The sequence below is a fragment of the Cryptomeria japonica genome, chromosome 10, assembly GCF_030272615.1.
Source record: "Cryptomeria japonica chromosome 10, Sugi_1.0, whole genome shotgun sequence".
NCBI classification, from domain to species: Eukaryota; Viridiplantae; Streptophyta; class Pinopsida; order Cupressales; family Cupressaceae; genus Cryptomeria; species Cryptomeria japonica.
In genome coordinates this window covers 213,512,556-213,519,902 of record NC_081414.1, presented here as the reverse complement: position 1 = coordinate 213,519,902, position 7,347 = coordinate 213,512,556, and positions in this window count along the sequence as shown.

Sequence of the window (7,347 nt, the reverse complement as noted above, 5' to 3'; positions counted from 1 at the left end):
TGGAGGATTTATAAGTGAAGATGAAATAGTTTCCAAAGTCTTGAGAGCCCTTCCACCGACTTACAAGATGAAGGCAACTGCAATTAATGAGTTAAGAACAATGGCAAACACTTCACTCAACAGAGACATTCTGATTGGGAAATTATTTGCTTTTAAGCTTGAAGAATTTGGATCTTCTAGAGCTGTGAAGTCTAAACTTTATTTTCATGCATCATCATCAACATCTACCGGAAAAAGTGATTGAAGAGCCCTATATGCAAAAGAATTGGAAGACATGAGGAAAGACGATGAAGAGCTTGAGCAACTTGAAGCCTTATTTGCCAGAAGAGTACCTAAAGGTCCAACTGGAAGTAAGTATGAAGGAAAAGCACCTTTTAAATGTTTTGCATGTAATAAGATTGGTCATTTTTCATCTAGATGTCCTGAAAGGAATGCAAGGTTTGAGGAAAGAGTTAAGAAAACTTTTAAGCCTAACCCAAATAGATATAGATTCAAGAAAAACAAAAACTGCTACATAGCAGATGAGGAAGGAGTAACTGATGACTCTGGAGATGAACCAGCAGAAGACTCAGCTAGTGGATCTGGAAATGGAAAGGAATGGGTGTTCTATGCTTTGAAGGAATATGAACCAGAACTGGCTATAAAAAATGAAGAGAAGGCCCTGGCAGCAAAAGTTGAAGATAAGGATGAATGGGTAATTGATAGTGGATGCTTGCATCATATGACTAGAGATTAAAGGAAATTTATGTCCCTGCAAGAATACAATGATGGTCAAGTCAGATTTGGAGATGACAAGGCATGTATGATCAAAGGTAGAGGTATTATTTCTTTGGATGGAAAGCATAACACTGATAATGTCTATTATGTAGAAGGATTAAGGCATAATATTTTGAGTGTTGGTCAATTAGTTGATAAGGGTTTTCAACTTCAGTTTAAGGATAGAAAATACAAAATCATTAACAAAACTAGTTTGGAGATTGCAACCGGTATTCAGATAGGTAGTAATATCTTTCACTTGAACACTGGTAATAAGACATGTTTGATTGCTCATATTGATGAGAGTTGGCTATGGAATAAGAGGTTGTATCATGTTCATTTTGATTGTATTGTTAAGTCAGTTCAACTAAGGTAGACAGAGATATACTTAAGATTATGAAGCCTCATAATCCAGTATGTAAGGAATGTCAATTGGGTAAGCAAGTTAGAAGTTCTTTTAAAAGTATACATGATAAATCTAATGATGTACTTGATTTGATTCATACTAACTTATGTGGTCTAGCAAGGACTAGAAGCTTTCAAGGTGATAGGTATTTCATGTTGATTATTGATGACTATTCTAGAATGATGTGGGTTACTTTTCTGAGGGAGAAGTCTGAAGCTTTTGAGAAATTCAAGATCTTTAAAGCGAAGGTTGAAATAGAAATTGGATTGAAAATCAAATGTCTAAGATCAAATCATGGTGATGAGTTCACTTCTCATGAATTCAACAGTTATTGTGAGACAAATGGAATCAGGAGACAACTATCTGCACCTAGGACTCCTCAGCAAAATGGAGTAGTTGAAAGAAAGAACATAACCATTTTGGATGCAGCTAGATCTATGATGATGGAAGCTAAATTGCCTCATATCTACTGGAGAGAAGCAATGAGTACAACAATCTAAACATTCAACATAATTCACATCAAAGGTGAAACTGGTAAGACCCCTTATGAACTATGGTTTGGACATACACCTACTATTAAGTATTTCAGAATTTTTGGAAGTAAATGCTATATCAAAAGAGATGATTCAATTGGAAAGTTTGATCCTAGATGTGATGAAGGGATATTTCTTGGTTATTCAATTTAGAGCAAAGCATATAGATGTTATAAAAAAATATTGTAGAAAATTGTGGAAAGTGCTAATGTGAAAGTGGATGAACAATACAAAAATCATTCTATATCATATGACAAGGAACCAGCAATAGAAATGATCATAATTGAATCAACAATACCTGAACCGGTACAGGAAGTTGAAACAGTTACATGAGAATAGTCTAAACAATCAACTATGACTGATGATCAGAGTGGTGAACCTGAAGTTTAAAAGACTCCAAGGTATGTAAGATTAAATCATTCTGAAGATCAAATTATTGGAGATAGGAACAAGGGAGTAATGACAAGAAGAAAACTGGCAAATGAAGAGGTATGTCTTATTTCTCATGTTAAACCGGAAACTGTTATTGAAGCTTGTAAGGATAAACATTGGTTAAAGGCTATGGAAGATGAATTAGATCAAATATAAAAGAATGAAACTTGGTCTTTAGTTTCTCAGCCTACAAATAAGAATGTTATTGGAACTAAATGGGTTTTTAGAAATAATCTGAATGAGGATGGTCAAGTTATAAGGAACAAGGCTAGATTGGTTTGTAAAAGATATTCTCAAATGGAAGAAATTGATTATGGTGAGACATTTGCACCTGTAGCTATAATTGAAGTTGTTAGACTGTTTCTTGCCTATGCAGCTTATAGGAACTATAAGGTTTATCAAATGGATGTCAAATGTGCATTTTTGAATGGTGAGCTTGAGGAAGAAGTTTACATTGAGCAACCTAATGGATTTTCATTGACATATGACAAAGACATGGTTTGCAAATTGAAGAAAGCTTTATATGGTTTGAAACAGGCTCCTAGAGCTTGGTATGCAAGGTTGGATAAATATCTTTTGAAGCTTGGTTTTACTAAAGGCAGTGTTGATCGTAATCTATATTATAAGATCACTGATAATGATATTTTGATTATTGAAGTTTTTGTTGATGATATCATTTTTGGAGGAGAAGATAAATTGTGCATGGAATTTGCTAACAACATGAAAAATGAAATCGAAATGTCCATGATTGGTGAGATGAAATTTTTCTTAGGTTTGCATATTACTCAAACTAACAAAGACATTTTTATCTGTCAAACTAAGTATCTGAGGGAATTGTTGAAAAATTTTGGTATGGAGAATTCCAAATCGATAAGTACTCCTATGGCTACAAGTGAGAAATTATCTATCAAGGACACTTCTTCACCGGTAAATCCAACAAGGTATAAATCTATGATTGGTGGTCTATTATATCTAACTCAGACTAGACCTAATATTATGAATGCAGTAAGTATTTTTTCAAGATATCAAAGTAATCCTAAAGAAAATCATGATGTGCAGTAAAGAGGATATCCTGGTATTTGCAAGGAACAACATAATATGGCTTATGGTATTTCAGAAATGATTATTTCACTTTATGTGCATATACTGACTCAGATTGGGTAGGTGACACTAATGACAAGAAAAACACTTCTGGTGTAGCTTTCTTTCTTAGAAAGAAACGGGTTTCATGGATAAGCAAAAAACAGTCATGCATTTCTTTATCTACTATAGAAGCTGAGTATGTTGCAGCAACAACTAATTGCACTCAAGTTTTGTGGATGAAGAAAATATTGACAGATATCAAGGTAAATTTTAGTTAACCGGTAGTTATCTACTGTGATAACTCTGCAGCTATTAACATGTCCAAGAATCTGGTATTTCACTCTAAGACTAAGCATATTTCAATAATTTATAACTTTCTGAAGGACAAGGTAGAAGCAAAGGAAGTCAAATTGGTTTATGTGAACACTAAAGAATAGATCGCAGACATATTCACTAAACTGTTGTCTAAGGAATTATTTGAATACTTGAGAGACAAGTTAGGGGTTTCTGCCCCTCCGACAAAGACTTGATTGATGAAGTTTGTCATCAGTCCGGTATGCATTATCAGGAATATTATCCTTTCCGGAACTGATGAGTGGTGCTAATACTCAGGGGGAGTAGTCAACTTTTAGATTCAAAGTTTTATATCATTGCTTTGATAATTTTGTTAGGTTTCTAACATTGATGTCAAAGGGCGAGAGATATTGATGTAAAATAAAAGAAAAGTTGTATACATTGGGGAGAGAGAATTGTTCAAAGCCTTATGATGCAGAGGCCTACCCAAAATCCTAATGAAAATCCCAAAAAAGGTTTTTCTAGTGACCCCTTAACTACTCACAAGGTTCCTGCAAGGAAGGGCTCTACACCTTGAATGAAACTACACACACATTCACTAGACTTAGGCCTACTCAAGATGAGTAAAAGGCTTCAATTCCTCAAACATGCTTTATCGGTGACCCCTATTCCTTGGGATTTTTAATATTGTCCAACACATGTCATCTAAGGACTCTTTCAAACACTGGTTTTGGTTTAGGGCACCAATTCCTTATACCTCCTTTGTAAACCTACCCCCTCGCCTTGTAGCCCTATTTGGCGATAGAATGGATCATATCTTCAAAATGCTCCACACACCCATACAAAAAAATCATCATTCTAGGCACCCTTTTGCAAGTTTTACTAATCCTCAAAATAGTTTGGATAGATCTACAAATACAAGGTATGTTCCCTTCAGAGGCTAAGAGACCTAATAGGGGCAATTAGCCCTATTTTCCAAAGCAACTACCTTTACCGGTACACCAGATGAAAAAAAAATTTTATAGGCATGTGGGGTATAGTGATAAACCTCTAATTCCATGGTTGCACACCTAGAATTCAGCGCTATGACAACTTATGATGACTGTCCTAAATTGTGTCCTAGGCAGTCACATAGAGATGCCTACCTAATCTTGTTCCTTTCTCCACACAAAAAATTTTCCCCTATAGAAAACCATGAAAACACTAAAGTACAGTGGCTTATCTTTTATCTCTCCAAAGGAAGAGTCTTCTAATGGATTGGAGTGCAAGATAAGGCCATTTTTGTTCAAAACCCTCTCCAAACCCTCAATTTTCGGGTTACAGTCAAAAAAATGGAGGGTTCTCTCTACTCCAAAACATTTAAGAGCTTATACCTCCACCAAAAGAAATATATTTAATCTCTCTATCTACTCCATGGATGGTGGGGTTCCAATCAATCTGTACAGGTACGTACAACTCCTACAAACTCGGGATTTATGGGAAAACTATAGTATTTTATGTATTATTGCTTCTCAAAACTCCAACTCCAACATCAAAAACATTAGGAATAAAGACCACAAGGCTTATACAAATCTCCAATGGTTTCCCACCAAATTTGGAGTAGGTTGGAGCCATTGAAAGGCTTCTCCCAATCGATTTACAAAAAGTTGCACTTTTGCACTCAAAAGTTGCATTTTTGCAATTTTGCACAAAAAGTTGGCATACTCTCTAAGGTTGGGATCCACATACATGGAACAACCAAACACACATAAAACATGTCTAAAGCCTATAAAACACAAATATAGACCAGCTATTACCCCTTTTTAGCACATTGTCCCAATTGGCTTCTCAAATTACCTAATTGCTAACATGGGCTTACATGGTGGGGTTTATTGCATACATGAAACACAAGACACACTAGGACACCCTAATTATCCTCATCTTCATCCTTAGGGTCATAAATAGCTTATTAATGAGGTGCTCCTGCACCATACTCCTGGGGAGAAGAGATCTCAAGCTCACTTGAGATCAGAATTTGTACATCTGCACCATGATTAGATATTTGCTCACTTGTCATCCAAAATTCCTCGGAGTCTAGTATGTCCTGCCAATCCACCAAGTACTCAATGTACTCCTTGTTGCTTGCCTTCTTTGTTATTTTATTGTCTAACACTTTTCTCAACTTAGGTGATTCCTACCTTGGAATGTCATTGTCTACTGCAACCTACATTGGTTCTTCTTCGTCATTGCCATCACCTTTAAAAAGTGTAATATCACACACATTAAAAATGGGTGATAATCCAAGATTAGGAGGAAGTTGGATCTCATAGGCATTTTTTCCATACTTTTTCAATAACTAACATGGTCCAATCTTCCTCTGTATGAGTTTGGTGTATTTGCCTTTTGGGAGTCTCTCCTTCTTCAAATGTACCCATACCAAATCCCCAACATTAAACTATACATCTCTCTTCTTCTTATCAGCATGAGACGTATACTTCATTGTAGATTGTTGGAGATGAGACTTGACTTGGTCATGCACCTCTTTGATGGCTGATGCAAAAGCTTCACCATCTGCACTAATGGCTTCTTCTTTGGGTAAATCTCTTAACTCCAACACTCCCCTTGGGTGGATGTCATAAACAATCTAGAAAGGAGATTTACCGGTACTCCTATTTATGGTGTCATTGTAAGAGAACTCTGCCTATGACAAAATGTTATCCCACTTCTCTCCATGTTGCCTTATCAAACACCTTAATAGGTTTCCCAGTGACCTATTGACAACTTCAGTCTGCCCATCCGTTTGAGGATGGTGGGCTGATGAGAAAGCTAGGTTAGTCCCCAAATTTTTCCAAAGGGTCCTCCAAAAGTGACCTATGAACTTCACATCTTTGTCTGAAACAATGTTTAGGGGCAATCCATGTATCTAGACTATCTCTTTGAAGAATAGGTCTGAAACATATGATGCATCACAAGAAGGCTTACATGACAAGAAATGAGCCATTTTACTAAACCTGTCCACCACTACAAAGACATTGTCAAATCCTCTCCTTGTTCTAGGAAGACCCAACACAAAGTCCATACTTATGCTCTCCCATGGCCTAGAAGGAATGGGTAAGGGCTGATACAAACCTACATTTGTAGATTTCCCCTTGGCTTTCTGACATATAACACGTCTCCACAAAATTTCTTACATTTGTCTACAATTTAGGCCAGAAGTAATGTCTCTTCACAAGGTCTAGGGTCTTGTCAAGGCCAAAATGACCTTCCATAGCTCCACAATGCTTCTCCTTGTTAGGATTAATGATAGTCCCAAAGATACTGAGAGGGGGGGGGGGGGGGGGGGGGTGAATCGGTATCTAACTGGTTTATAAAATATTTATCCTTATTAAGTATTTTGCATTCCAAAAAGTGTACCGGTAAATAAGAATTAATGCAGTAAATAGGAACAATAAAGATAGCATAGAAAACACACCATAACACAAGATGTTTAACGAGGAAACTCGGTGTGGGAAAAACCTCGGTGGGATTTGTGACCCACAATATTCACTCATTGGCTAATGAATAAATAATACTTACAATGAGGGGCCCGCACATGTAGGAAGGCCAACTGCTTAGAGCTCACTGCTCAATCTACAAAATAGAAGTCTCACTGACTTACAAAATGGATTATGAAAATCCAATACAATGTACTGCTTTAAATCAGCATCAACTATGCCAGGTTTAGTACCGGTTTAAGCTCATACTATAACCATAAACCTTATACAAAATATGTTTTATGCATTCACATATATCTTCCTTATTATTCGCTCATTCCTATTTTTTCTCCTATATCAAAATGATTTACAAGATCTCATACATATATGA